This window comes from Limanda limanda, chromosome 12 (assembly GCF_963576545.1).
Source record: "Limanda limanda chromosome 12, fLimLim1.1, whole genome shotgun sequence".
NCBI lineage: Eukaryota > Metazoa > Chordata > Actinopteri > Pleuronectiformes > Pleuronectidae > Limanda > Limanda limanda.
Genome location: NC_083647.1, coordinates 3,576,313 through 3,603,762, shown reverse-complemented (window position 1 = coordinate 3,603,762; position 27,450 = coordinate 3,576,313). Strand labels below are relative to the sequence as shown.

At 44.9% G+C, this 27,450-nt stretch overlaps 2 protein-coding genes and 37 non-coding genes across 39 annotated transcripts in view; 1 reads left to right on the top strand and 38 right to left on the bottom strand.

Moving 5' to 3' along the window:
* LOC133015150 (histone H2A-like) overlaps positions 1–27,450 on the bottom strand; it is a 543,969-nt gene that overhangs the window by 146,276 nt on the left and 370,243 nt on the right. The window lies entirely within an intron of this gene.
* Positions 1–27,450, top strand: part of LOC133015316 (histone H2AX-like) — a 179,894-nt gene that overhangs the window by 139,093 nt on the left and 13,351 nt on the right. The window lies entirely within an intron of this gene.
* LOC133017172 (U1 spliceosomal RNA) lies at positions 491–654 on the bottom strand. Its single transcript, XR_009682508.1, has one exon. It is a non-coding gene; the product is annotated as a U1 spliceosomal RNA (small nuclear RNA).
* On the bottom strand, positions 1,235–1,398 carry LOC133017222 (U1 spliceosomal RNA). Its single transcript, XR_009682555.1, has one exon. It is a non-coding gene; the product is annotated as a U1 spliceosomal RNA (small nuclear RNA).
* On the bottom strand, positions 1,979–2,142 carry LOC133016380 (U1 spliceosomal RNA). Its single transcript, XR_009681763.1, has one exon. It is a non-coding gene; the product is annotated as a U1 spliceosomal RNA (small nuclear RNA).
* LOC133017171 (U1 spliceosomal RNA) lies at positions 2,723–2,886 on the bottom strand. Its single transcript, XR_009682507.1, has one exon. It is a non-coding gene; the product is annotated as a U1 spliceosomal RNA (small nuclear RNA).
* Positions 3,467–3,630, bottom strand: LOC133017183 (U1 spliceosomal RNA). The gene has a single exon (XR_009682518.1). It is a non-coding gene; the product is annotated as a U1 spliceosomal RNA (small nuclear RNA).
* LOC133017023 (U1 spliceosomal RNA) lies at positions 4,211–4,374 on the bottom strand. Its single transcript, XR_009682367.1, has one exon. It is a non-coding gene; the product is annotated as a U1 spliceosomal RNA (small nuclear RNA).
* LOC133017257 (U1 spliceosomal RNA) lies at positions 4,955–5,118 on the bottom strand. Its single transcript, XR_009682588.1, has one exon. It is a non-coding gene; the product is annotated as a U1 spliceosomal RNA (small nuclear RNA).
* LOC133017068 (U1 spliceosomal RNA) lies at positions 5,698–5,861 on the bottom strand. Its single transcript, XR_009682411.1, has one exon. It is a non-coding gene; the product is annotated as a U1 spliceosomal RNA (small nuclear RNA).
* On the bottom strand, positions 6,442–6,605 carry LOC133017233 (U1 spliceosomal RNA). Its single transcript, XR_009682565.1, has one exon. It is a non-coding gene; the product is annotated as a U1 spliceosomal RNA (small nuclear RNA).
* LOC133017067 (U1 spliceosomal RNA) lies at positions 7,185–7,348 on the bottom strand. Its single transcript, XR_009682410.1, has one exon. It is a non-coding gene; the product is annotated as a U1 spliceosomal RNA (small nuclear RNA).
* LOC133016368 (U1 spliceosomal RNA) lies at positions 7,929–8,092 on the bottom strand. Its single transcript, XR_009681752.1, has one exon. It is a non-coding gene; the product is annotated as a U1 spliceosomal RNA (small nuclear RNA).
* Positions 8,673–8,836, bottom strand: LOC133017251 (U1 spliceosomal RNA). Its single transcript, XR_009682582.1, has one exon. It is a non-coding gene; the product is annotated as a U1 spliceosomal RNA (small nuclear RNA).
* On the bottom strand, positions 9,416–9,579 carry LOC133016356 (U1 spliceosomal RNA). The gene has a single exon (XR_009681741.1). It is a non-coding gene; the product is annotated as a U1 spliceosomal RNA (small nuclear RNA).
* Positions 10,159–10,322, bottom strand: LOC133017066 (U1 spliceosomal RNA). The gene has a single exon (XR_009682409.1). It is a non-coding gene; the product is annotated as a U1 spliceosomal RNA (small nuclear RNA).
* Positions 10,903–11,066, bottom strand: LOC133016345 (U1 spliceosomal RNA). The gene has a single exon (XR_009681730.1). It is a non-coding gene; the product is annotated as a U1 spliceosomal RNA (small nuclear RNA).
* On the bottom strand, positions 11,647–11,810 carry LOC133016331 (U1 spliceosomal RNA). The gene has a single exon (XR_009681718.1). It is a non-coding gene; the product is annotated as a U1 spliceosomal RNA (small nuclear RNA).
* Positions 12,391–12,554, bottom strand: LOC133017150 (U1 spliceosomal RNA). Its single transcript, XR_009682487.1, has one exon. It is a non-coding gene; the product is annotated as a U1 spliceosomal RNA (small nuclear RNA).
* On the bottom strand, positions 13,134–13,297 carry LOC133016319 (U1 spliceosomal RNA). Its single transcript, XR_009681707.1, has one exon. It is a non-coding gene; the product is annotated as a U1 spliceosomal RNA (small nuclear RNA).
* LOC133017242 (U1 spliceosomal RNA) lies at positions 13,878–14,041 on the bottom strand. The gene has a single exon (XR_009682574.1). It is a non-coding gene; the product is annotated as a U1 spliceosomal RNA (small nuclear RNA).
* Positions 14,621–14,784, bottom strand: LOC133016308 (U1 spliceosomal RNA). Its single transcript, XR_009681696.1, has one exon. It is a non-coding gene; the product is annotated as a U1 spliceosomal RNA (small nuclear RNA).
* On the bottom strand, positions 15,365–15,528 carry LOC133017170 (U1 spliceosomal RNA). Its single transcript, XR_009682506.1, has one exon. It is a non-coding gene; the product is annotated as a U1 spliceosomal RNA (small nuclear RNA).
* LOC133017100 (U1 spliceosomal RNA) lies at positions 16,109–16,272 on the bottom strand. Its single transcript, XR_009682440.1, has one exon. It is a non-coding gene; the product is annotated as a U1 spliceosomal RNA (small nuclear RNA).
* LOC133016297 (U1 spliceosomal RNA) lies at positions 16,853–17,016 on the bottom strand. The gene has a single exon (XR_009681685.1). It is a non-coding gene; the product is annotated as a U1 spliceosomal RNA (small nuclear RNA).
* LOC133017169 (U1 spliceosomal RNA) lies at positions 17,597–17,760 on the bottom strand. The gene has a single exon (XR_009682505.1). It is a non-coding gene; the product is annotated as a U1 spliceosomal RNA (small nuclear RNA).
* LOC133017182 (U1 spliceosomal RNA) lies at positions 18,341–18,504 on the bottom strand. The gene has a single exon (XR_009682517.1). It is a non-coding gene; the product is annotated as a U1 spliceosomal RNA (small nuclear RNA).
* Positions 19,085–19,248, bottom strand: LOC133017149 (U1 spliceosomal RNA). Its single transcript, XR_009682486.1, has one exon. It is a non-coding gene; the product is annotated as a U1 spliceosomal RNA (small nuclear RNA).
* Positions 19,828–19,991, bottom strand: LOC133016285 (U1 spliceosomal RNA). Its single transcript, XR_009681674.1, has one exon. It is a non-coding gene; the product is annotated as a U1 spliceosomal RNA (small nuclear RNA).
* Positions 20,572–20,735, bottom strand: LOC133017049 (U1 spliceosomal RNA). Its single transcript, XR_009682392.1, has one exon. It is a non-coding gene; the product is annotated as a U1 spliceosomal RNA (small nuclear RNA).
* Positions 21,315–21,478, bottom strand: LOC133017168 (U1 spliceosomal RNA). The gene has a single exon (XR_009682504.1). It is a non-coding gene; the product is annotated as a U1 spliceosomal RNA (small nuclear RNA).
* On the bottom strand, positions 22,059–22,222 carry LOC133017040 (U1 spliceosomal RNA). Its single transcript, XR_009682383.1, has one exon. It is a non-coding gene; the product is annotated as a U1 spliceosomal RNA (small nuclear RNA).
* Positions 22,803–22,966, bottom strand: LOC133016273 (U1 spliceosomal RNA). Its single transcript, XR_009681663.1, has one exon. It is a non-coding gene; the product is annotated as a U1 spliceosomal RNA (small nuclear RNA).
* On the bottom strand, positions 23,547–23,710 carry LOC133017148 (U1 spliceosomal RNA). Its single transcript, XR_009682485.1, has one exon. It is a non-coding gene; the product is annotated as a U1 spliceosomal RNA (small nuclear RNA).
* Positions 24,290–24,453, bottom strand: LOC133016261 (U1 spliceosomal RNA). The gene has a single exon (XR_009681652.1). It is a non-coding gene; the product is annotated as a U1 spliceosomal RNA (small nuclear RNA).
* On the bottom strand, positions 25,034–25,197 carry LOC133017241 (U1 spliceosomal RNA). The gene has a single exon (XR_009682573.1). It is a non-coding gene; the product is annotated as a U1 spliceosomal RNA (small nuclear RNA).
* On the bottom strand, positions 25,778–25,941 carry LOC133017047 (U1 spliceosomal RNA). The gene has a single exon (XR_009682390.1). It is a non-coding gene; the product is annotated as a U1 spliceosomal RNA (small nuclear RNA).
* Positions 26,521–26,684, bottom strand: LOC133017167 (U1 spliceosomal RNA). The gene has a single exon (XR_009682503.1). It is a non-coding gene; the product is annotated as a U1 spliceosomal RNA (small nuclear RNA).
* Positions 27,265–27,428, bottom strand: LOC133016250 (U1 spliceosomal RNA). Its single transcript, XR_009681641.1, has one exon. It is a non-coding gene; the product is annotated as a U1 spliceosomal RNA (small nuclear RNA).

The following is a 27,450-nucleotide window of genomic DNA, read 5'->3' as shown; positions in this document are numbered from 1 at the left end:
CCTTCAGTATCACATCATCCCCTTTTGGTAAAGGACTTGTTGAAGTGAAGCAAACACTTGTGTGAAATGAGTGAAGCAAACACTTGTGTGAAATGACATTGAATTACTTTATCACTGTTCTGGTCTCCAGCCCTTTTGTTCCCCTCGCAAAACAGAGTAAGCCTCGATGAAAAGCAGCCAGGTAAGTCCTGGCCGTCTCTGATAAATCACCACAAAGCCCAAAGATATAACAACTTTGTCTCAGAGACAACACAAACTGCAATAAATTGGCAAAAATCAGCATACAGGCAGTACAAGAATTTCTAGCAAACATTACTTATCAAAACAGCACACTTGGAACAGGAGTGAACCCGTCTATTTGCTGTTAAATTATACTTCTACCACAATCAGTGGCATTAGTGAGTGCATTGTGTTGGAAAAAACATGCACTACAACCAAACCTATAAAATAGGCCCAGTGTCAGGCTCTTATTGCAATTGAACATGATGATCAGGGGAGAGCGCGGACGCAGTCCCCCACTACCACAAATTATGCAGTCGAGATTCCCACATTTGGGGAATTCACACGGGTCAGCACAACCGAAGTGCAATGGCTGAGCCTCGCCCTGGGTGACCCACCTTCATGATCATGGTATCTCCCCTGCCAGGTAAGTATGAGTTGGAAGCATTGGAGACAGGCTCTTGTTTCTCAGACACAGTTGCTTGGCTCACGGTGCCTCCCATGCATATTCACACAATCCAAAGGCCTTCAGTATCACATCATCCCCTTTTGGTAAAGGACTTGTTGAAGTGAAGCAAACACTTGTGTGAAATGAGTGAAGCAAACACTTGTGTGAAATGACATTGAATTACTTTATCACTGTTCTGGTCTCCAGCCCTTTTGTTCCCCTCGCAAAACAGAGTAAGCCTCGATGAAAAGCAGCCAGGTAAGTCCTGGCCGTCTCTGATAAATCACCACAAAGCCCAAAGACATAACAACTTTGTCTCAGAGACAACACAAACTGCAATAAATTGGCAAAAATCAGCATACAGGCAGTACAAGAATTTCTAGCAAACATTACTTATCAAAACAGCACACTTGGAACAGGAGTGACCCCGTCTATTTGCTGTTAAATTATACTTCTACCACAATCAGTGGCATTAGTGAGTGCATTGTGTTGGAAAAAACATGCACTACAACCAAACCTATAAAATAGGCCCAGTGTCAGGCTCTTATTGCAATTGAACATGATGATCAGGGGAGAGCGCGGACGCAGTCCCCCACTACCACAAATTATGCAGTCGAGATTCCCACATTTGGGGAATTCACACGGGTCAGCACCACCGAAGTGCAATGGCTGAGTCTCGCCCTGGGTGAACCACCTTCATGATCATGGTATCTCCCCTGCCAGGTAAGTATGAGTTGGAAGCATTGGAGACAGGCTCTTGTTTCTCAGACACAGTTGCTTGGCTCACGGTGCCTCCCATGCATATTCACACAATCCAAAGGCCTTCAGTATCACATCATCCCCTTTTGGTAAAGGACTTGTTGAAGTGAAGCAAACACTTGTGTGAAATGAGTGAAGCAAACACTTGTGTGAAATGACATTGAATTACTTTATCACTGTTCTGGTCTCCAGCCCTTTTGTTCCCCTCGCAAAACAGAGTAAGCCTCGATGAAAAGCAGCCAGGTAAGTCCTGGCCGTCTCTGATAAATCACCACAAAGCCCAAAGACATAACAACTTTGTCTCAGAGACAACACAAACTGCAATAAATTGGCAAAAATCAGCATATAGGCACTACAAGAATTTCTAGCAATCATTACTTATCAAAACAGCACACTTGGAACAGGAGTGACCCCGTCTATTTGCTGTTAAATTATACTTCTACCACAATCAGTGGCATTAGTGAGTGCATTGTGTTGGAAAAAACATGCACTACAACCAAACCTATAAAATAGGCCCAGTGTCAGGCTCTTATTGCAATTGAACATGATGATCAGGGGAGAGCGCGGACGCAGTCCCCCACTACCACAAATTATGCAGTCGAGATTCCCACATTTGGGGAATTCGCACGGGTCAGCACAACCGAAGTGCAATGGCTGAGCCTCGCCCTGGGTGAACCACCTTCATGATCATGGTATCTCCCCTGCCAGGTAAGTATGAGTTGGAAGCATTGGAGACAGGCTCTTGTTTCTCAGACACAGTTGCTTGGCTCACGGTGCCTCCCATGCATATTCACACAATCCAAAGGCCTTCAGTATCACATCATCCCCTTTTGGTAAAGGACTTGTTGAAGTGAAGCAAACACTTGTGTGAAATGAGTGAAGCAAACACTTGTGTGAAATGACATTGAATTACTTTATCACTGTTCTGGTCTCCAGCCCTTTTGTTCCCCTCGCAAAACAGAGTAAGCCTCGATGAAAAGCAGCCAGGTAAGTCCTGGCCGTCTCTGATAAATCACCACAAAGCCCAAAGACATAACAACTTTGTCTCAGAGACAACACAAACTGCAATAAATTGGCAAAAATCAGCATACAGGCAGTACAAGAATTTCTAGCAATCATTACTTATCAAAACAGCACACTTGGAACAGGAGTGACCCCGTCTATTTGCTGTTAAATTATACTTCTACCACAATCAGTGGCATTAGTGAGTGCATTGTGTTGGAAAAAACATGCACTACAACCAAACCTATAAAATAGGCCCAGTGTCAGGCTCTTATTGCAATTGAACATGATGATCAGGGGAGAGCGCGGACGCAGTCCCCCACTACCACAAATTATGCAGTCGAGATTCCCACATTTGGGGAATTCACACGGGTCAGCACAACCGAAGTGCAATGGCTGAGCCTCGCCCTGGGTGACCCACCTTCATGATCATGGTATCTCCCCTGCCAGGTAAGTATGAGTTGGAAGCATTGGAGACAGGCTCTTGTTTCTCAGACACAGTTGCTTGGCTCACGGTGCCTCCCATGCATATTCACACAATCCAAAGGCCTTCAGTATCACATCATCCCCTTTTGGTAAAGGACTTGTTGAAGTGAAGCAAACACTTGTGTGAAATGAGTGAAGCAAACACTTGTGTGAAATGACATTGAATTACTTTATCACTGTTCTGGTCTCCAGCCCTTTTGTTCCCCTCGCAAAACAGAGTAAGCCTCGATGAAAAGCAGCCAGGTAAGTCCTGGCCGTCTCTGATAAATCACCACAAAGCCCAAAGACATAACAACTTTGTCTCAGAGACAACACAAACTGCAATAAATTGGCAAAAATCAGCATACAGGCAGTACAAGAATTTCTAGCAAACATTACTTATCAAAACAGCACACTTGGAACAGGAGTGACCCCGTCTATTTGCTGTTAAATTATACTTCTACCACAATCAGTGGCATTAGTGAGTGCATTGTGTTGGAAAAAACATGCACTACAACCAAACCTATAAAATAGGCCCAGTGTCAGGCTCTTATTGCAATTGAACATGATGATCAGGGGAGAGCGCGGACGCAGTCCCCCACTTCCACAAATTATGCAGTCGAGATTCCCACATTTGGGGAATTCGCACGGGTCAGCACAACCGAAGTGCAATGGCTGAGCCTCGCCCTGGGTGAACCACCTTCATGATCAGGGTATCTCCCCTGCCAGGTAAGTATGAGTTGCAAGCATTGGAGACAGGCTCTTGTTTCTCAGACACAGTTGCTTGGCTCACGGTGCATCCCATGCATATTCACACAATCCAAAGGCCTTCAGTATCACATCATCCCCTTTTGGTAAAGGACTTGTTGAAGTGAAGCAAACACTTGTGTGAAATGAGTGAAGCAAACACTTGTGTGAAATGACATTGAATTACTTTATCACTGTTCTGGTCTCCAGCCCTTTTGTTCCCCTCGCAAAACAGAGTAAGCCTCGATGAAAAGCAGCCAGGTAAGTCCTGGCCGTCTCTGATAAATCACCACAAAGCCCAAAGACATAACAACTTTGTCTCAGAGACAACACAAACTGCAATAAATTGGCAAAAATCAGCATACAGGCAGTACAAGAATTTCTAGCAAACATTACTTATCAAAACAGCACACTTGGAACAGGAGTGACCCCGTCTATTTGCTGTTAAATTATACTTCTACCACAATCAGTGGCATTAGTGAGTGCATTGTGTTGGAAAAAACATGCACTACAACCAAACCTATAAAATAGGCCCAGTGTCAGGCTCTTATTGCAATTGAACATGATGATCAGGGGAGAGCGCGGACGCAGTCCCCCACTTCCACAAATTATGCAGTCGAGATTCCCACATTTGGGGAATTCGCACGGGTCAGCACAACCGAAGTGCAATGGCTGAGCCTCGCCCTGGGTGAACCACCTTCATGATCATGGTATCTCCCCTGCCAGGTAAGTATGAGTTGGAAGCATTGGAGACAGGCTCTTGTTTCTCAGACACAGTTGCTTGGCTCACGGTGCATCCCATGCATATTCACACAATCCAAAGGCCTTCAGTATCACATCATCCCCTTTTGGTAAAGGACTTGTTGAAGTGAAGCAAACACTTGTGTGAAATGAGTGAAGCAAACACTTGTGTGAAATGACATTGAATTACTTTATCACTGTTCTGGTCTCCAGCCCTTTTGTTCCCCTCGCAAAACAGAGTAAGCCTCGATGAAAAGCAGCCAGGTAAGTCCTGGCCGTCTCTGATAAATCACCACAAAGCCCAAAGACATAACAACTTTGTCTCAGAGACAACACAAACTGCAATAAATTGGCAAAAATCAGCATACAGGCAGTACAAGAATTTCTAGCAAACATTACTTATCAAAACAGCACACTTGGAACAGGAGTGACCCCGTCTATTTGCTGTTAAATTATACTTCTACCACAATCAGTGGCATTAGTGAGTGCATTGTGTTGGAAAAAACATGCACTACAACCAAACCTATAAAATAGGCCCAGTGTCAGGCTCTTATTGCAATTGAACATGATGATCAGGGGAGAGCGCGGACGCAGTCCCCCACTTCCACGAATTATGCAGTCGAGATTCCCACATTTGGGGAATTCGCACGGGTCAGCACAACCGAAGGGCAATGGCTGAGCCTCGCCCTGGGTGAACCACCTTCATGATCATGGTATCTCCCCTACCAGGTAAGTATGAGTTGGAAGCATTGGAGACAGGCTCTTGTTTCTCAGACACAGTTGCTTGGCTCACGGTGCATCCCATGCATATTCACACAATCCAAAGGCCTTCAGTATCACATCATCCCCTTTTGGTAAAGGACTTGTTGAAGTGAAGCAAACACTTGTGTGAAATGATGGAAGCAAACACTTGTGTGAAATGACATTGAATTACTTTATCACTGTTCTGGTCTCCAGCCCTTTTGTTCCCCTCGCAAAACAGAGTAAGCCTCGATGAAAAGCAGCCAGGTAAGTCCTGGCCGTCTCTGATAAATCACCACAAAGCCCAAAGACATAACAACTTTGTCTCAGAGACAACACAAACTGCAATAAATTGGCAAAAATCAGCATACAGGCAGTACAAGAATTTCTAGCAATCATTACTTATCAAAACAGCACACTTGGAACAGGAGTGACCCCGTCTATTTGCTGTTAAATTATACTTCTACCACAATCAGTGGCATTAGTGAGTGCATTGTGTTGGAAAAAACATGCACTACAACCAAACTATAAAATAGGCCCAGTGTCAGGCTCTTATTGCAATTGAACATGATGATCAGGGGAGAGCGCGGACGCAGTCCCCCACTACCACAAATTATGCAGTCGAGATTGCCACATTTGGGGAATTCGCACGGGTCAGCACCACCGAAGTGCAATGGCTGAGCCTCGCCCTGGGTGAACCACCTTCATGATCATGGTATCTCCCCTGCCAGGTAAGTATGAGTTGGAAGCATTGGAGACAGGCTCTTGTTTCTCAGACACAGTTGCTTGGCTCACGGTGCCTCCCATGCATATTCACACAATCCAAAGGCCTTCAGTATCACATCATCCCCTTTTGGTAAAGGACTTGTTGAAGTGAAGCAAACACTTGTGTGAAATGAGTGAAGCAAACACTTGTGTGAAATGACATTGAATTACTTTATCACTGTTCTGGTCTCCAGCCCTTTTGTTCCCCTCGCAAAACAGAGTAAGCCTCGATGAAAAGCAGCCAGGTAAGTCCTGGCCGTCTCTGATAAATCACCACAAAGCCCAAAGACATAACAACTTTGTCTCAGAGACAACACAAACTGCAATAAATTGGCAAAAATCAGCATACAGGCAGTACAAGAATTTCTAGCAATCATTACTTATCAAAACAGCACACTTGGAACAGGAGTGACCCCGTCTATTTGCTGTTAAATTATACTTCTACCATAATCAGTGGCATTACTGAGTGCATTGTGTTGGAAAAAACATGCACTACAACCAAACCTATAAAATAGGCCCAGTGTCAGGCTCTTATTGCAATTGAACATGATGATCAGGGGAGAGCGCGGACGCAGTCCCCCACTTCCACGAATTATGCAGTCGAGATTCCCACATTTGGGGAATTCGCACGGGTCAGCACAACCGAAGGGCAATGGCTGAGCCTCGCCCTGGGTGAACCACCTTCATGATCATGGTATCTCCCCTGCCAGGTAAGTATGAGTTGGAAGCATTGGAGACAGGCTCTTGTTTCTCAGACACAGTTGCTTGGCTCACGGTGCATCCCATGCATATTCACACAATCCAAAGGCCTTCAGTATCACATCATCCCCTTTTGGTAAAGGACTTGTTGAAGTGAAGCAAACACTTGTGTGAAATGATGGAAGCAAACACTTGTGTGAAATGACATTGAATTACTTTATCACTGTTCTGGTCTCCAGCCCTTTTGTTCCCCTCGCAAAACAGAGTAAGCCTCGATGAAAAGCAGCCAGGTAAGTCCTGGCCGTCTCTGATAAATCACCACAAAGCCCAAAGACATAACAACTTTGTCTCAGAGACAACACAAACTGCAATAAATTGGCAAAAATCAGCATACAGGCAGTACAAGAATTTCTAGCAATCATTACTTATCAAAACAGCACACTTGGAACAGGAGTGACCCCGTCTATTTGCTGTTAAATTATACTTCTACCACAATCAGTGGCATTAGTGAGTGCATTGTGTTGGAAAAAACATGCACTACAACCAAACTATAAAATAGGCCCAGTGTCAGGCTCTTATTGCAATTGAACATGATGATCAGGGGAGAGCGCGGACGCAGTCCCCCACTACCACAAATTATGCAGTCGAGATTGCCACATTTGGGGAATTCGCACGGGTCAGCACCACCGAAGTGCAATGGCTGAGCCTCGCCCTGGGTGAACCACCTTCATGATCATGGTATCTCCCCTGCCAGGTAAGTATGAGTTGGAAGCATTGGAGACAGGCTCTTGTTTCTCAGACACAGTTGCTTGGCTCACGGTGCCTCCCATGCATATTCACACAATCCAAAGGCCTTCAGTATCACATCATCCCCTTTTGGTAAAGGACTTGTTGAAGTGAAGCAAACACTTGTGTGAAATGAGTGAAGCAAACACTTGTGTGAAATGACATTGAATTACTTTATCACTGTTCTGGTCTCCAGCCCTTTTGTTCCCCTCGCAAAACAGAGTAAGCCTCGATGAAAAGCAGCCAGGTAAGTCCTGGCCGTCTCTGATAAATCACCACAAAGCCCAAAGACATAACAACTTTGTCTCAGAGACAACACAAACTGCAATAAATTGGCAAAAATCAGCATACAGGCAGTACAAGAATTTCTAGCAATCATTACTTATCAAAACAGCACACTTGGAACAGGAGTGACCCCGTCTATTTGCTGTTAAATTATACTTCTACCATAATCAGTGGCATTACTGAGTGCATTGTGTTGGAAAAAACATGCACTACAACCAAACCTATAAAATAGGCCCAGTGTCAGGCTCTTATTGCAATTGAACATGATGATCAGGGGAGAGCGCGGACGCAGTCCCCCACTACCACAAATTATGCAGTCGAGATTCCCACATTTGGGGAATTCGCACGGGTCAGCACAACCGAAGTGCAATGGCTGAGCCTCGCCCTGGGTGAACCACCTTCATGATCATGGTATCTCCCCTGCCAGGTAAGTATGAGTTGGAGGCATTGGAGACAGGCTCTTGTTTCTCAGACACAGTTGCTTGGCTCACGGTGCCTCCCATGCATATTCACACAATCCAAAGGCCTTCAGTATCACATCATCCCCTTTTGGTAAAGGACTTGTTGAAGTGAAGCAAACACTTGTGTGAAATGAGTGAAGCAAACACTTGTGTGAAATGACATTGAATTACTTTATCACTGTTCTGGTCTCCAGCCCTTTTGTTCCCCTCGCAAAACAGAGTAAGCCTCGATGAAAAGCAGCCAGGTAAGTCCTGGCCGTCTCTGATAAATCACCACAAAGCCCAAAGACATAACAACTTTGTCTCAGAGACAACACAAACTGCAATAAATTGGCAAAAATCAGCATACAGGCAGTACAAGAATTTCTAGCAATCATTACTTATCAAAACAGCACACTTGGAACAGGAGTGACCCCGTCTATTTGCTGTTAAATTATACTTCTACCACAATCAGTGGCATTAGTGAGTGCATTGTGTTGGAAAAAACATGCACTACAACCAAACCTATAAAATAGGCCCAGTGTCAGGCTCTTATTGCAATTGAACATGATGATCAAGGGAGAGCGCGGACGCAGTCCCCCACTACCACAAATTATGCAGTCGAGATTCCCACATTTGGGGAATTCGCACGGGTCAGCACAACCGGAGTGCAATGGCTGAGCCTCGCCCTGGGTGAACCACCTTCATGATCACGGTATCTCATCTGCCAGGTAAGTATGAGTTGGGGCATTGGAGACAGGCTCTTGTTTCTCAGACACAGTTTCATGGCTCACGGTGCCTCCCATGCATATTCACACAATCCAAAGGCCTTCAGTATCACATCATCCCCTTTTGGTAAAGGACTTGTTGAAGTGAAGCAAACACTTGTGTGAAATGAGTGAAGCAAACACTTGTGTGAAATGACATTGAATTACTTTATCACTGTTCTGGTCTCCAGCCCTTTTGTTCCCCTCGCAAAACAGAGTAAGCCTCGATGAAAAGCAGCCAGGTAAGTCCTGGCCGTCTCTGATAAATCACCACAAAGTCCAAAGACATAACAACTTTGTCTCAGAGACAACACAAACTGCAATAAATTGGCAAAAATCAGCATACAGGCAGTACAAGAATTTCTAGCAATCATTACTTATCAAAACAGCACACTTGGAACAGGAGTGACCCCGTCTATTTGCTGTTAAATTATACTTCTACCACAATCAGTGGCATTAGTGAGTGCATTGTGTTGGAAAAAACATGCACTACAACCAAACCTATAAAATAGGCCCAGTGTCAGGCTCTTATTGCAATTGAACATGATGATCAGGGGAGAGCGCGGACGCAGTCCCCCACTACCACAAATTATGCAGTCGAGATTCCCACATTTGGGGAATTCGCACGGGTCAGCACAACCGAAGTGCAATGGCTGAGCCTCGCCCTGGGTGAACCACCTTCATGATCATGGTATCTCCCCTGCCAGGTAAGTATGAGTTGGAAGCATTGGAGACAGGCTCTTGTTTCTCAGACACAGTTGTTTGGCTCACGGTGCCTCCCATGCATATTCACACAATCCAAAGGCCTTCAGTATCACATCATCCCCTTTTGGTAAAGGACTTGTTGAAGTGAAGCAAACACTTGTGTGAAATGAGTGAAGCAAACACTTGTGTGAAATGACATTGAATTACTTTATCACTGTTCTGGTCTCCAGCCCTTTTGTTCCCCTCGCAAAACAGAGTAAGCCTCGATGAAAAGCAGCCAGGTAAGTCCTGGCCGTCTCTGATAAATCACCACAAAGCCCAAAGACATAACAACTTTGTCTCAGAGACAACACAAACTGCAATAAATTGGCAAAAATCAGCATACAGGCACTACAAGAAATTCTAGCAAACATTACTTATCAAAACAGCACACTTGGAACAGGAGTGACCCCGTCTATTTGCTGTTAAATTATACTTCTACCATAATCAGTGGCATTAGTGAGTGCATTGTGTTGGAAAAAACATGCACTACAACCAAACTATAAAATAGGCCCAGTGTCAGGCTCTTATTGCAATTGAACATGATGATCAGGGGAGAGCGCGGACGCAGTCCCCCACTACCACAAATTATGCAGTCGAGATTGCCACATTTGGGGAATTCGCACGGGTCAGCACCACCGAAGTGCAATGGCTGAGCCTCGCCCTGGGTGAACCACCTTCATGATCATGGTATCTCCCCTGCCAGGTAAGTATGAGTTGGAAGCATTGGAGACAGGCTCTTGTTTCTCAGACACAGTTGCTTGGCTCACGGTGCCTCCCATGCATATTCACACAATCCAAAGGCCTTCAGTATCACATCATCCCCTTTTGGTAAAGGACTTGTTGAAGTGAAGCAAACACTTGTGTGAAATGAGTGAAGCAAACACTTGTGTGAAATGACATTGAATTACTTTATCACTGTTCAGGTCTCCAGCCCTTTTGTTCCCCTCGCAAAACAGAGTAAGCCTCGATGAAAAGCAGCCAGGTAAGTCCTGGCCGTCTCTGATAAATCACCACAAAGCCCAAAGACATAACAACTTTGTCTCAGAGACAACACAAACTGCAATAAATTGGCAAAAATCAGCATACAGGCAGTACAAGAATTTCTAGCAATCATTACTTATCAAAACAGCACACTTGGAACAGGAGTGACCCCGTCTATTTGCTGTTAAATTATACTTCTACCACAATCAGTGGCATTAGTGAGTGCATTGTGTTGGAAAAAACATGCACTACAACCAAACCTATAAAATAGGCCCAGTGTCAGGCTCTTATTGCAATTGAACATGATGATCAGGGGAGAGCGCGGACGCAGTCCCCCACTACCACAAATTATGCAGTCGAGATTCCCACATTTGGGGAATTCGCACGGGTCAGCACAACCGAAGTGCAATGGCTGAGCCTCGCCCTGGGTGAACCACCTTCATGATCATGGTATCTCCCCTGCCAGGTAAGTATGAGTTGGAGGCATTGGAGACAGGCTCTTGTTTCTCAGACACAGTTGCTTGGCTCACGGTGCCTCCCATGCATATTCACACAATCCAAAGGCCTTCAGTATCACATCATCCCCTTTTGGTAAAGGACTTGTTGAAGTGAAGCAAACACTTGTGTGAAATGAGTGAAGCAAACACTTGTGTGAAATGACATTGAATTACTTTATCACTGTTCTGGTCTCCAGCCCTTTTGTTCCCCTCGCAAAACAGAGTAAGCCTCGATGAAAAGCAGCCAGGTAAGTCCTGGCCGTCTCTGATAAATCACCACAAAGCCCAAAGACATAACAACTTTGTCTCAGAGACAACACAAACTGCAATAAATTGGCAAAAATCAGCATACAGGCAGTACAAGAATTTCTAGCAATCATTACTTATCAAAACAGCACACTTGGAACAGGAGTGACCCCGTCTATTTGCTGTTAAATTATACTTCTACCACAATCAGTGGCATTAGTGAGTGCATTGTGTTGGAAAAAACATGCACTACAACCAAACCTATAAAATAGGCCCAGTGTCAGGCTCTTATTGCAATTGAACATGATGATCAGGGGAGAGCGCGGACGCAGTCCCCCACTACCACAAATTATGCAGTCGAGATTCCCACATTTGGGGAATTCGCACGGGTCAGCACAACCGAAGTGCAATGGCTGAGCCTCGCCCTGGGTGAACCACCTTCATGATCATGGTATCTCCCCTGCCAGGTAAGTATGAGTTGGAAGCATTGGAGACAGGCTCTTGTTTCTCAGACACAGTTGCTTGGCTCACGGTGCCTCCCATGCATATTCACATAATCCAAAGGCCTTCAGTATCACATCATCCCCTTTTGGTAAAGGACTTGTTGAAGTGAAGCAAACACTTGTGTGAAATGAGTGAAGCAAACACTTGTGTGAAATGACATTGAATTACTTTATCACTGTTCTGGTCTCCAGCCCTTTTGTTCCCCTCGCAAAACAGAGTAAGCCTCGATGAAAAGCAGCCAGGTAAGTCCTGGCCGTCTCTGATAAATCACCACAAAGCCCAAAGACATAACAACTTTGTCTCAGAGACAACACAAACTGCAATAAATTGGCAAAAATCAGCATACAGGCAGTACAAGAATTTCTAGCAATCATTACTTATCAAAACAGCACACTTGGAACAGGAGTGACCCCGTCTATTTGCTGTTAAATTATACTTCTACCACAATCAGTGGCATTAGTGAGTGCATTGTGTTGGAAAAAACATGCACTACAACCAAACCTATAAAATAGGCCCAGTGTCAGGCTCTTATTGCAATTGAACATGATGATCAGGGGAGAGCGCGGACGCAGTCCCCCACTTCCACAAATTATGCAGTCGAGATTCCCACATTTGGGGAATTCGCACGGGTCAGCACAACCGAAGGGCAATGGCTGAGCCTCGCCCTGGGTGAACCACCTTCATGATCATGGTATCTCCCCTGCCAGGTAAGTATGAGTTGGAAGCATTGGAGACAGGCTCTTGTTTCTCAGACACAGTTGCTTGGCTCAAGGTGCATCCCATGCATATTCACACAATCCAAAGGCCTTCAGTATCACATCATCCCCTTTTGGTAAAGGACTTGTTGAAGTGAAGCAAACACTTGTGTGAAATGAGTGAAGCAAACACTTGTGTGAAATGACATTGAATTACTTTATCACTGTTCTGGTCTCCAGCCCTTTTGTTCCCCTCGCAAAACAGAGTAAGCCTCAATGAAAAGCAGCCAGGTAAGTCCTGGCCGTCTCTGATAAATCACCACAAAGCCCAAAGACATAACAACTTTGTCTCAGAGACAACACAAACTGCAATAAATTGGCAAAAATCAGCATACAGGCAGTACAAGAAATTCTAGCAAACATTACTTATCAAAACAGCACACTTGGAACAGGAGTGACCCCGTCTATTTGCTGTTAAATTATACTTCTACCATAATCAGTGGCATTAGTGAGTGCATTGTGTTGGAAAAAACATGCACTACAACCAAACTATAAAATAGGCCCAGTGTCAGGCTCTTATTGCAATTGAACATGATGATCAGGGGAGAGCGCGGACGCAGTCCCCCACTACCACAAATTATGCAGTCGAGATTCCCACATTTGGGGAATTCGCACGGGTCAGCACAACCGAAGTGCAATGGCTGAGCCTCGCCCTGGGTGAACCACCTTCATGATCATGGTATCTCCCCTGCCAGGTAAGTATGAGTTGGAAGCATTGGAGACAGGCTCTTGTTTCTCAGACACAGTTGCTTGGCTCACGGTGCCTCCCATGCATATTCACACAATCCAAAGGCCTTCAGTATCACATCTTCCCCTTTTGGTAAAGGACTTGTTGAAGTGAAGCAAACACTTGTGTGAAATGAGTGAAGCAAACACTTGTGTGAAATGACATTGAATTACTTTATCACTGTTCTGGTCTCCAGCCCTTTTGTTCCCCTCGCAAAACAGAGTAAGCCTCGATGAAAAGCAGCCAGGTAAGTCCTGGCCGTCTCTGATAAATCACCACAAAGCCCAAAGACATAACAACTTTGTCTCAGAGACAACACAAACTGCAATAAATTGGCAAAAATCAGCATACAGGCAGTACAAGAATTTCTAGCAAACATTACTTATCAAAACAGCACACTTGGAACAGGAGTGAACCCATCTATTTGCTGTTAAATTATACTTCTACCACAATCAGTGGCATTAGTGAGTGCATTGTGTTGGAAAAAACATGCACTACAACCAAACCTATAAAATAGGCCCAGTGTCAGACTCTTATTGCAATTGAACATGATGATCAGGGGAGAGCGCGGACGCAGTCCCCCACTACCACAAATTATGCAGTCGAGATTCCCACATTTGGGGAATTCGCACAGGTCAGCACAATCGAAGTGCAATGGCTGAGCCTCGCCCTGGGTGACCCACCTTCATGATCATGGTATCTCCCCTGCCAGGTAAGTATGAGTTGGAAGCATTGGAGACAGGCTCTTGTTTCTCAGACACAGTTGCTTGGCTCACGGTGCCTCCCATGCATATTCACACAATCCAAAGGCCTTCAGTATCACATCATCCCCTTTTGGTAAAGGACTTGTTGAAGTGAAGCAAACACTTGTGTGAAATGAGTGAAGCAAACACTTGTGTGAAATGACATTGAATTACTTTATCACTGTTCTGGTCTCCAGCCCTTTTGTTCCCCTCGCAAAACAGAGTAAGCCTCGATGAAAAGCAGCCAGGTAAGTCCTGGCCGTCTCTGATAAATCACCACAAAGCCCAAAGACATAACAACTTTGTCTCAGAGACAACACAAACTGCAATAAATTGGCAAAAATCAGCATACAGGCAGTACAAGAAATTCTAGCAAACATTACTTATCAAAACAGCACACTTGGAACAGGAGTGACCCCGTCTAATTGCTGTTAAATTATACTTCTACCATAATCAGTGGCATTAGTGAGTGCATTGTGTTGGAAAAAACATGCACTACAACCAAACTATAAAATAGGCCCAGTGTCAGGCTCTTATTGCAATTGAACATGATGATCAGGGGAGAGCGCGGACGCAGTCCCCCACTACCACAAATTATGCAGTCGAGATTCCCACATTTGGGGAATTCGCACGGGTCAGCACAACCGAAGTGCAATGGCTGAGCCTCGCCCTGGGTGAACCACCTTCATGATCATGGTATCTCCCCTGCCAGGTAAGTATGAGTTGGAAGCATTGGAGACAGGCTCTTGTTTCTCAGACACAGTTGCTTGGCTCACGGTGCCTCCCATGCATATTCACACAATCCAAAGGCCTTCAGTATCACATCATCCCCTTTTGGTAAAGGACTTGTTGAAGTGAAGCAAACACTTGTGTGAAATGAGTGAAGCAAACACTTGTGTGAAATGACATTGAATTACTTTATCACTGTTCTGGTCTCCAGCCCTTTTGTTCCCCTCGCAAAACAGAGTAAGCCTCGATGAAAAGCAGCCAGGTAAGTCCTGGCCGTCTCTGATAAATCACCACAAAGCCCAAAGATATAACAACTTTGTCTCAGAGACAACACAAACTGCAATAAATTGGCAAAAATCAGCATACAGGCAGTACAAGAATTTCTAGCAAACATTACTTATCAAAACAGCACACTTGGAACAGGAGTGAACCCGTCTATTTGCTGTTAAATTATACTTCTACCACAATCAGTGGCATTAGTGAGTGCATTGTGTTGGAAAAAACATGCACTACAACCAAACCTATAAAATAGGCCCAGTGTCAGGCTCTTATTGCAATTGAACATGATGATCAGGGGAGAGCGCGGACGCAGTCCCCCACTACCACAAATTATGCAGTCGAGATTCCCACATTTGGGGAATTCACACGGGTCAGCACAACCGAAGTGCAATGGCTGAGCCTCGCCCTGGGTGACCCACCTTCATGATCATGGTATCTCCCCTGCCAGGTAAGTATGAGTTGGAAGCATTGGAGACAGGCTCTTGTTTCTCAGACACAGTTGCTTGGCTCACGGTGCCTCCCATGCATATTCACACAATCCAAAGGCCTTCAGTATCACATCATCCCCTTTTGGTAAAGGACTTGTTGAAGTGAAGCAAACACTTGTGTGAAATGAGTGAAGCAAACACTTGTGTGAAATGACATTGAATTACTTTATCACTGTTCTGGTCTCCAGCCCTTTTGTTCCCCTCGCAAAACAGAGTAAGCCTCGATGAAAAGCAGCCAGGTAAGTCCTGGCCGTCTCTGATAAATCACCACAAAGCCCAAAGACATAACAACTTTGTCTCAGAGACAACACAAACTGCAATAAATTGGCAAAAATCAGCATACAGGCAGTACAAGAATTTCTAGCAAACATTACTTATCAAAACAGCACACTTGGAACAGGAGTGACCCCGTCTATTTGCTGTTAAATTATACTTCTACCACAATCAGTGGCATTAGTGAGTGCATTGTGTTGGAAAAAACATGCACTACAACCAAACCTATAAAATAGGCCCAGTGTCAGGCTCTTATTGCAATTGAACATGATGATCAGGGGAGAGCGCGGACGCAGTCCCCCACTACCACAAATTATGCAGTCGAGATTCCCACATTTGGGGAATTCACACGGGTCAGCACCACCGAAGTGCAATGGCTGAGCCTCGCCCTGGGTGAACCACCTTCATGATCATGGTATCTCCCCTGCCAGGTAAGTATGAGTTGGAAGCATTGGAGACAGGCTCTTGTTTCTCAGACACAGTTGCTTGGCTCACGGTGCCTCCCATGCATATTCACACAATCCAAAGGCCTTCAGTATCACATCATCCCCTTTTGGTAAAGGACTTGTTGAAGTGAAGCAAACACTTGTGTGAAATGAGTGAAGCAAACACTTGTGTGAAATGACATTGAATTACTTTATCACTGTTCTGGTCTCCAGCCCTTTTGTTCCCCTCGCAAAACAGAGTAAGCCTCGATGAAAAGCAGCCAGGTAAGTCCTGGCCGTCTCTGATAAATCACCACAAAGCCCAAAGACATAACAACTTTGTCTCAGAGACAACACAAACTGCAATAAATTGGCAAAAATCAGCATATAGGCACTACAAGAATTTCTAGCAATCATTACTTATCAAAACAGCACACTTGGAACAGGAGTGACCCCGTCTATTTGCTGTTAAATTATACTTCTACCACAATCAGTGGCATTAGTGAGTGCATTGTGTTGGAAAAAACATGCACTACAACCAAACCTATAAAATAGGCCCAGTGTCAGGCTCTTATTGCAATTGAACATGATGATCAGGGGAGAGCGCGGACGCAGTCCCCCACTACCACAAATTATGCAGTCGAGATTCCCACATTTGGGGAATTCGCACGGGTCAGCACAACCGAAGTGCAATGGCTGAGCCTCGCCCTGGGTGAACCACCTTCATGATCATGGTATCTCCCCTGCCAGGTAAGTATGAGTTGGAAGCATTGGAGACAGGCTCTTGTTTCTCAGACACAGTTGCTTGGCTCACGGTGCCTCCCATGCATATTCACACAATCCAAAGGCCTTCAGTATCACATCATCCCCTTTTGGTAAAGGACTTGTTGAAGTGAAGCAAACACTTGTGTGAAATGAGTGAAGCAAACACTTGTGTGAAATGACATTGAATTACTTTATCACTGTTCTGGTCTCCAGCCCTTTTGTTCCCCTCGCAAAACAGAGTAAGCCTCGATGAAAAGCAGCCAGGTAAGTCCTGGCCGTCTCTGATAAATCACCACAAAGCCCAAAGACATAACAACTTTGTCTCAGAGACAACACAAACTGCAATAAATTGGCAAAAATCAGCATACAGGCAGTACAAGAATTTCTAGCAATCATTACTTATCAAAACAGCACACTTGGAACAGGAGTGACCCCGTCTATTTGCTGTTAAATTATACTTCTACCACAATCAGTGGCATTAGTGAGTGCATTGTGTTGGAAAAAACATGCACTACAACCAAACCTATAAAATAGGCCCAGTGTCAGGCTCTTATTGCAATTGAACATGATGATCAGGGGAGAGCGCGGACGCAGTCCCCCACTACCACAAATTATGCAGTCGAGATTCCCACATTTGGGGAATTCACACGGGTCAGCACAACCGAAGTGCAATGGCTGAGCCTCGCCCTGGGTGACCCACCTTCATGATCATGGTATCTCCCCTGCCAGGTAAGTATGAGTTGGAAGCATTGGAGACAGGCTCTTGTTTCTCAGACACAGTTGCTTGGCTCACGGTGCCTCCCATGCATATTCACACAATCCAAAGGCCTTCAGTATCACATCATCCCCTTTTGGTAAAGGACTTGTTGAAGTGAAGCAAACACTTGTGTGAAATGAGTGAAGCAAACACTTGTGTGAAATGACATTGAATTACTTTATCACTGTTCTGGTCTCCAGCCCTTTTGTTCCCCTCGCAAAACAGAGTAAGCCTCGATGAAAAGCAGCCAGGTAAGTCCTGGCCGTCTCTGATAAATCACCACAAAGCCCAAAGACATAACAACTTTGTCTCAGAGACAACACAAACTGCAATAAATTGGCAAAAATCAGCATACAGGCAGTACAAGAATTTCTAGCAAACATTACTTATCAAAACAGCACACTTGGAACAGGAGTGACCCCGTCTATTTGCTGTTAAATTATACTTCTACCACAATCAGTGGCATTAGTGAGTGCATTGTGTTGGAAAAAACATGCACTACAACCAAACCTATAAAATAGGCCCAGTGTCAGGCTCTTATTGCAATTGAACATGATGATCAGGGGAGAGCGCGGACGCAGTCCCCCACTTCCACAAATTATGCAGTCGAGATTCCCACATTTGGGGAATTCGCACGGGTCAGCACAACCGAAGTGCAATGGCTGAGCCTCGCCCTGGGTGAACCACCTTCATGATCAGGGTATCTCCCCTGCCAGGTAAGTATGAGTTGCAAGCATTGGAGACAGGCTCTTGTTTCTCAGACACAGTTGCTTGGCTCACGGTGCATCCCATGCATATTCACACAATCCAAAGGCCTTCAGTATCACATCATCCCCTTTTGGTAAAGGACTTGTTGAAGTGAAGCAAACACTTGTGTGAAATGAGTGAAGCAAACACTTGTGTGAAATGACATTGAATTACTTTATCACTGTTCTGGTCTCCAGCCCTTTTGTTCCCCTCGCAAAACAGAGTAAGCCTCGATGAAAAGCAGCCAGGTAAGTCCTGGCCGTCTCTGATAAATCACCACAAAGCCCAAAGACATAACAACTTTGTCTCAGAGACAACACAAACTGCAATAAATTGGCAAAAATCAGCATACAGGCAGTACAAGAATTTCTAGCAAACATTACTTATCAAAACAGCACACTTGGAACAGGAGTGACCCCGTCTATTTGCTGTTAAATTATACTTCTACCACAATCAGTGGCATTAGTGAGTGCATTGTGTTGGAAAAAACATGCACTACAACCAAACCTATAAAATAGGCCCAGTGTCAGGCTCTTATTGCAATTGAACATGATGATCAGGGGAGAGCGCGGACGCAGTCCCCCACTTCCACAAATTATGCAGTCGAGATTCCCACATTTGGGGAATTCGCACGGGTCAGCACAACCGAAGGGCAATGGCTGAGCCTCGCCCTGGGTGAACCACCTTCATGATCATGGTATCTCCCCTGCCAGGTAAGTATGAGTTGGAAGCATTGGAGACAGGCTCTTGTTTCTCAGACACAGTTGCTTGGCTCACGGTGCATCCCATGCATATTCACACAATCCAAAGGCCTTCAGTATCACATCATCCCCTTTTGGTAAAGGACTTGTTGAAGTGAAGCAAACACTTGTGTGAAATGATGGAAGCAAACACTTGTGTGAAATGACATTGAATTACTTTATCACTGTTCTGGTCTCCAGCCCTTTTGTTCCCCTCGCAAAACAGAGTAAGCCTCGATGAAAAGCAGCCAGGTAAGTCCTGGCCGTCTCTGATAAATCACCACAAAGCCCAAAGACATAACAACTTTGTCTCAGAGACAACACAAACTGCAATAAATTGGCAAAAATCAGCATACAGGCAGTACAAGAAATTCTAGCAAACATTACTTATCAAAACAGCACACTTGGAACAGGAGTGACCCCGTCTAATTGCTGTTAAATTATACTTCTACCATAATCAGTGGCATTAGTGAGTGCATTGTGTTGGAAAAAACATGCACTACAACCAAACTATAAAATAGGCCCAGTGTCAGGCTCTTATTGCAATTGAACATGATGATCAGGGGAGAGCGCGGACGCAGTCCCCCACTACCACAAATTATGCAGTCGAGATTCCCACATTTGGGGAATTCGCACGGGTCAGCACAACCGAAGTGCAATGGCTGAGCCTCGCCCTGGGTGAACCACCTTCATGATCATGGTATCTCCCCTGCCAGGTAAGTATGAGTTGGAAGCATTGGAGACAGGCTCTTGTTTCTCAGACACAGTTGCTTGGCTCACGGTGCCTCCCATGCATATTCACACAATCCAAAGGCCTTCAGTATCACATCATCCCCTTTTGGTAAAGGACTTGTTGAAGTGAAGCAAACACTTGTGTGAAATGAGTGAAGCAAACACTTGTGTGAAATGACATTGAATTACTTTATCACTGTTCTGGTCTCCAGCCCTTTTGTTCCCCTCGCAAAACAGAGTAAGCCTCGATGAAAAGCAGCCAGGTAAGTCCTGGCCGTCTCTGATAAATCACCACAAAGCCCAAAGATATAACAACTTTGTCTCAGAGACAACACAAACTGCAATAAATTGGCAAAAATCAGCATACAGGCAGTACAAGAATTTCTAGCAAACATTACTTATCAAAACAGCACACTTGGAACAGGAGTGAACCCGTCTATTTGCTGTTAAATTATACTTCTACCACAATCAGTGGCATTAGTGAGTGCATTGTGTTGGAAAAAACATGCACTACAACCAAACCTATAAAATAGGCCCAGTGTCAGGCTCTTATTGCAATTGAACATGATGATCAGGGGAGAGCGCGGACGCAGTCCCCCACTACCACAAATTATGCAGTCGAGATTCCCACATTTGGGGAATTCGCACGGGTCAGCACAACCGAAGTGCAATGGCTGAGCCTCGCCCTGGGTGACCCACCTTCATGATCATGGTATCTCCCCTGCCAGGTAAGTATGAGTTGGAAGCATTGGAGACAGGCTCTTGTTTCTCAAACACAGTTGCTTGGCTCACGGTGCCTCCCATGCATATTCACACAATCCAAAGGCCTTCAGTATCACATCATCCCCTTTTGGTAAAGGACTTGTTGAAGTGAAGCAAACACTTGTGTGAAATGAGTGAAGCAAACACTTGTGTGAAATGACATTGAATTACTTTATCACTGTTCTGGTCTCCAGCCCTTTTGTTCCCCTCGCAAAACAGAGTAAGCCTCGATGAAAAGCAGCCAGGTAAGTCCTGGCCGTCTCTGATAAATCACCACAAAGCCCAAAGACATAACAACTTTGTCTCAGAGACAACACAAACTGCAATAAATTGGCAAAAATCAGCATACAGGCAGTACAAGAATTTCTAGCAAACATTACTTATCAAAACAGCACACTTGGAACAGGAGTGAACCCGTCTATTTGCTGTTAAATTATACTTCTACCACAATCAGTGGCATTAGTGAGTGCATTGTGTTGGAAAAAACATGCACTACAACCAAACCTATAAAATAGGCCCAGTGTCAGGCTCTTATTGCATTTGACGTGATGATCAGGGGAGAGCGCGGACGCAGTCCCCCACTACCACAAATTATGCAGTCGAGATTCCCACATTTGGGGAATTCACACGGGTCAGCACAACCGAAGTGCAATGGCTGAGCCTCGCCCTGGGTGACCCACCTTCATGATCATGGTATCTCCCCTGCCAGGTAAGTATGAGTTGGAAGCATTGGAGACAGGCTCTTGTTTCTCAGACACAGTTGCTTGGCTCACGGTGCCTCCCATGCATATTCACACAATCCAAAGGCCTTCAGTATCACATCATCCCCTTTTGGTAAAGGACTTGTTGAAGTGAAGCAAACACTTGTGTGAAATGAGTGAAGCAAACACTTGTGTGAAATGACATTGAATTACTTTATCACTGTTCTGGTCTCCAGCCCTTTTGTTCCCCTCGCAAAACAGAGTAAGCCTCGATGAAAAGCAGCCAGGTAAGTCCTGGCCGTCTCTGATAAATCACCACAAAGCCCAAAGACATAACAACTTTGTCTCAGAGACAACACAAACTGCAATAAATTGGCAAAAATCAGCATACAGGCAGTACAAGAATTTCTAGCAAACATTACTTATCAAAACAGCACACTTGGAACAGGAGTGACCCCGTCTATTTGCTGTTAAATTATACTTCTACCACAATCAGTGGCATTAGTGAGTGCATTGTGTTGGAAAAAACATGCACTACAACCAAACCTATAAAATAGGCCCAGTGTCAGGCTCTTATTGCAATTGAACATGATGATCAGGGGAGAGCGCGGACGCAGTCCCCCACTACCACAAATTATGCAGTCGAGATTCCCACATTTGGGGAATTCGCACGGGTCAGCACCACCGAAGTGCAATGGCTGAGCCTCGCCCTGGGTGAACCACCTTCATGATCATGGTATCTCCCCTGCCAGGTAAGTATGAGTTGGAAGCATTGGAGACAGGCTCTTGTTTCTCAGACACAGTTGCTTGGCTCACGGTGCCTCCCATGCATATTCACACAATCCAAAGGCCTTCAGTATCACATCATCCCCTTTTGGTAAAGGACTTGTTGAAGTGAAGCAAACACTTGTGTGAAATGAGTGAAGCAAACACTTGTGTGAAATGACATTGAATTACTTTATCACTGTTCTGGTCTCCAGCCCTTTTGTTCCCCTCGCAAAACAGAGTAAGCCTCGATGAAAAGCAGCCAGGTAAGTCCTGGCCGTCTCTGATAAATCACCACAAAGCCCAAAGACATAACAACTTTGTCTCAGAGACAACACAAACTGCAATAAATTGGCAAAAATCAGCATACAGGCACTACAAGAATTTCTAGCAATCATTACTTATCAAAACAGCACACTTGGAACAGGAGTGACCCCGTCTATTTGCTGTTAAATTATACTTCTACCACAATCAGTGGCATTAGTGAGTGCATTGTGTTGGAAAAAACATGCACTACAACCAAACCTATAAAATAGGCCCAGTGTCAGGCTCTTATTGCAATTGAACATGATGATCAGGGGAGAGCGCGGACGCAGTCCCCCACTACCACAAATTATGCAGTCGAGATTCCCACATTTGGGGAATTCGCACGGGTCAGCACAACCGAAGTGCAATGGCTGAGCCTCGCCCTGGGTGAACCACCTTCATGATCATGGTATCTCCCCTGCCAGGTAAGTATGAGTTGGAAGCATTGGAGACAGGCTCTTGTTTCTCAGACACAGTTGCTTGGCTCACGGTGCCTCCCATGCATATTCACACAATCCAAAGGCCTTCAGTATCACATCATCCCCTTTTGGTAAAGGACTTGTTGAAGTGAAGCAAACACTTGTGTGAAATGAGTGAAGCAAACACTTGTGTGAAATGACATTGAATTACTTTATCACTGTTCTGGTCTCCAGCCCTTTTGTTCCCCTCGCAAAACAGAGTAAGCCTCGATGAAAAGCAGCCAGGTAAGTCCTGGCCGTCTCTGATAAATCACCACAAAGCCCAAAGACATAACAACTTTGTCTCAGAGACAACACAAACTGCAATAAATTGGCAAAAATCAGCATACAGGCAGTACAAGAATTTCTAGCAATCATTACTTATCAAAACAGCACACTTGGAACAGGAGTGACCCCGTCTATTTGCTGTTAAATTATACTTCTACCACAATCAGTGGCATTAGTGAGTGCATTGTGTTGGAAAAAACATGCACTACAACCAAACCTATAAAATAGGCCCAGTGTCAGGCTCTTATTGCAATTGAACATGATGATCAGGGGAGAGCGCGGACGCAGTCCCCCACTTCCACAAATTATGCAGTCGAGATTCCCACATTTGGGGAATTCGCACGGGTCAGCACAACCGAAGGGCAATGGCTGAGCCTCGCCCTGGGTGAACCACCTTCATGATCATGGTATCTCCCCTGCCAGGTAAGTATGAGTTGGAAGCATTGGAGACAGGCTCTTGTTTCTCAGACACAGTTGCTTGGCTCACGGTGCATCCCATGCATATTCACACAATCCAAAGGCCTTCAGTATCACATCATCCCCTTTTGGTAAAGGACTTGTTGAAGTGAAGCAAACACTTGTGTGAAATGATGGAAGCAAACACTTGTGTGAAATGACATTGAATTACTTTATCACTGTTCTGGTCTCCAGCCCTTTTGTTCCCCTCGCAAAACAGAGTAAGCCTCGATGAAAAGCAGCCAGGTAAGTCCTGGCCGTCTCTGATAAATCACCACAAAGCCCAAAGACATAACAACTTTGTCTCAGAGACAACACAAACTGCAATAAATTGGCAAAAATCAGCATACAGGCAGTACAAGAAATTCTAGCAAACATTACTTATCAAAACAGCACACTTGGAACAGGAGTGACCCCGTCTATTTGCTGTTAAATTATACTTCTACCATAATCAGTGGCATTAGTGAGTGCATTGTGTTGGAAAAAACATGCACTACAACCAAACTATAAAATAGGCCCAGTGTCAGGCTCTTATTGCAATTGAACATGATGATCAGGGGAGAGCGCGGACGCAGTCCCCCACTACCACAAATTATGCAGTCGAGATTCCCACATTTGGGGAATTCGCACGGGTCAGCACAACCGAAGTGCAATGGCTGAGCCTCGCCCTGGGTGAACCACCTTCATGATCATGGTATCTCCCCTGCCAGGTAAGTATGAGTTGGAAGCATTGGAGACAGGCTCTTGTTTCTCAGACACAGTTGCTTGGCTCACGGTGCCTCCCATGCATATTCACACAATCCAAAGGCCTTCAGTATCACATCTTCCCCTTTTGGTAAAGGACTTGTTGAAGTGAAGCAAACACTTGTGTGAAATGAGTGAAGCAAACACTTGTGTGAAATGACATTGAATTACTTTATCACTGTTCTGGTCTCCAGCCCTTTTGTTCCCCTCGCAAAACAGAGTAAGCCTCGATGAAAAGCAGCCAGGTAAGTCCTGGCCGTCTCTGATAAATCACCACAAAGCCCAAAGACATAACAACTTTGTCTCAGAGACAACACAAACTGCAATAAATTGGCAAAAATCAGCATACAGGCAGTACAAGAATTTCTAGCAAACATTACTTATCAAAACAGCACACTTGGAACAGGAGTGAACCCGTCTATTTGCTGTTAAATTATACTTCTACCACAATCAGTGGCATTAGTGAGTGCATTGTGTTGGAAAAAACATGCACTACAACCAAACCTATAAAATAGGCCCAGTGTCAGGCTCTTATTGCAATTGAACATGATGATCAGGGGAGAGCGCGGACGCAGTCCCCCACTACCACAAATTATGCAGTCGAGATTCCCACATTTGGGGAATTCGCACAGGTCAGCACAATCGAAGTGCAATGGCTGAGCCTCGCCCTGGGTGACCCACCTTCATGATCATGGTATCTCCCCTGCCAGGTAAGTATGAGTTGGAAGCATTGGAGACAGGCTCTTGTTTCTCAGACACAGTTGCTTGGCTCACGGTGCCTCCCATGCATATTCACACAATCCAAAGGCCTTCAGTATCACATCATCCCCTTTTGGTAAAGGACTTGTTGAAGTGAAGCAAACACTTGTGTGAAATGAGTGAAGCAAACACTTGTGTGAAATGACATTGAATTACTTTATCACTGTTCTGGTCTCCAGCCCTTTTGTTCCCCTCGCAAAACAGAGTAAGCCTCGATGAAAAGCAGCCAGGTAAGTCCTGGCCGTCTCTGATAAATCACCACAAAGCCCAAAGACATAACAACTTTGTCTCAGAGACAACACAAACTGCAATAAATTGGCAAAAATCAGCATACAGGCAGTACAAGAATTTCTAGCAAACATTACTTATCAAAACAGCACACTTGGAACAGGAGTGAACCCGTCTATTTGCTGTTAAATTATACTTCTACCACAATCAGTGGCATTAGTGAGTGCATTGTGTTGGAAAAAACATGCACTACAACCAAACCTATAAAATAGGCCCAGTGTCAGGCTCTTATTGCAATTGAACATGATGATCAGGGGAGAGCGCGGACGCAGTCCCCCACTACCACAAATTATGCAGTCGAGATTCCCACATTTGGGGAATTCGCACGGGTCAGCACAACCGAAGTGCAATGGCTGAGCCTCGCCCTGGGTGACCCACCTTCATGATCATGGTATCTCCCCTGCCAGGTAAGTATGAGTTGGAAGCATTGGAGACAGGCTCTTGTTTCTCAAACACAGTTGCTTGGCTCACGGTGCCTCCCATGCATATTCACACAATCCAAAGGCCTTCAGTATCACATCATCCCCTTTTGGTAAAGGACTTGTTGAAGTGAAGCAAACACTTGTGTGAAATGAGTGAAGCAAACACTTGTGTGAAATGACATTGAATTACTTTATCACTGTTCTGGTCTCCAGCCCTTTTGTTCCCCTCGCAAAACAGAGTAAGCCTCGATGAAAAGCAGCCAGGTAAGTCCTGGCCGTCTCTGATAAATCACCACAAAGCCCAAAGACATAACAACTTTGTCTCAGAGACAACACAAACTGCAATAAATTGGCAAAAATCAGCATACAGGCAGTACAAGAATTTCTAGCAAACATTACTTATCAAAACAGCACACTTGGAACAGGAGTGAACCCGTCTATTTGCTGTTAAATTATACTTCTACCACAATCAGTGGCATTAGTGAGTGCATTGTGTTGGAAAAAACATGCACTACAACCAAACCTATAAAATAGGCCCAGTGTCAGGCTCTTATTGCATTTGACGTGATGATCAGGGGAGAGCGCGGACGCAGTCCCCCACTACCACAAATTATGCAGTCGAGATTCCCACATTTGGGGAATTCACACGGGTCAGCACAACCGAAGTGCAATGGCTGAGCCTCGCCCTGGGTGACCCACCTTCATGATCATGGTATCTCCCCTGCCAGGTAAGTATGAGTTGGAAGCATTGGAGACAGGCTCTTGTTTCTCAGACACAGTTGCTTGGCTCACGGTGCCTCCCATGCATATTCACACAATCCAAAGGCCTTCAGTATCACATCATCCCCTTTTGGTAAAGGACTTGTTGAAGTGAAGCAAACACTTGTGTGAAATGAGTGAAGCAAACACTTGTGTGAAATGACATTGAATTACTTTATCACTGTTCTGGTCTCCAGCCCTTTTGTTCCCCTCGCAAAACAGAGTAAGCCTCGATGAAAAGCAGCCAGGTAAGTCCTGGCCGTCTCTGATAAATCACCACAAAGCCCAAAGACATAACAACTTTGTCTCAGAGACAACACAAACTGCAATAAATTGGCAAAAATCAGCATACAGGCAGTACAAGAATTTCTAGCAATCATTACTTATCAAAACAGCACACTTTGAACAGGAGTGACCCCGTCTATTTGCTGTTAAATTATACTTCTACCACAATCAGTGGCATTAGTGAGTGCATTGTGTTGGAAAAAACATGCACTACAACCAAACCTATAAAATAGGCCCAGTGTCAGGCTCTTATTGCAATTGAACATGATGATCAGGGGAGAGCGCGGACGCAGTCCCCCACTACCACAAATTATGCAGTCGAGATTCCCACATTTGGGGAATTCGCACGGGTCAGCACAACCGAAGTGCAATGGCTGAGCCTCGCCCTGGGTGAACCACCTTCATGATCATGGTATCTCCCCTGCCAGGTAAGTATGAGTTGGAAGCATTGGAGACAG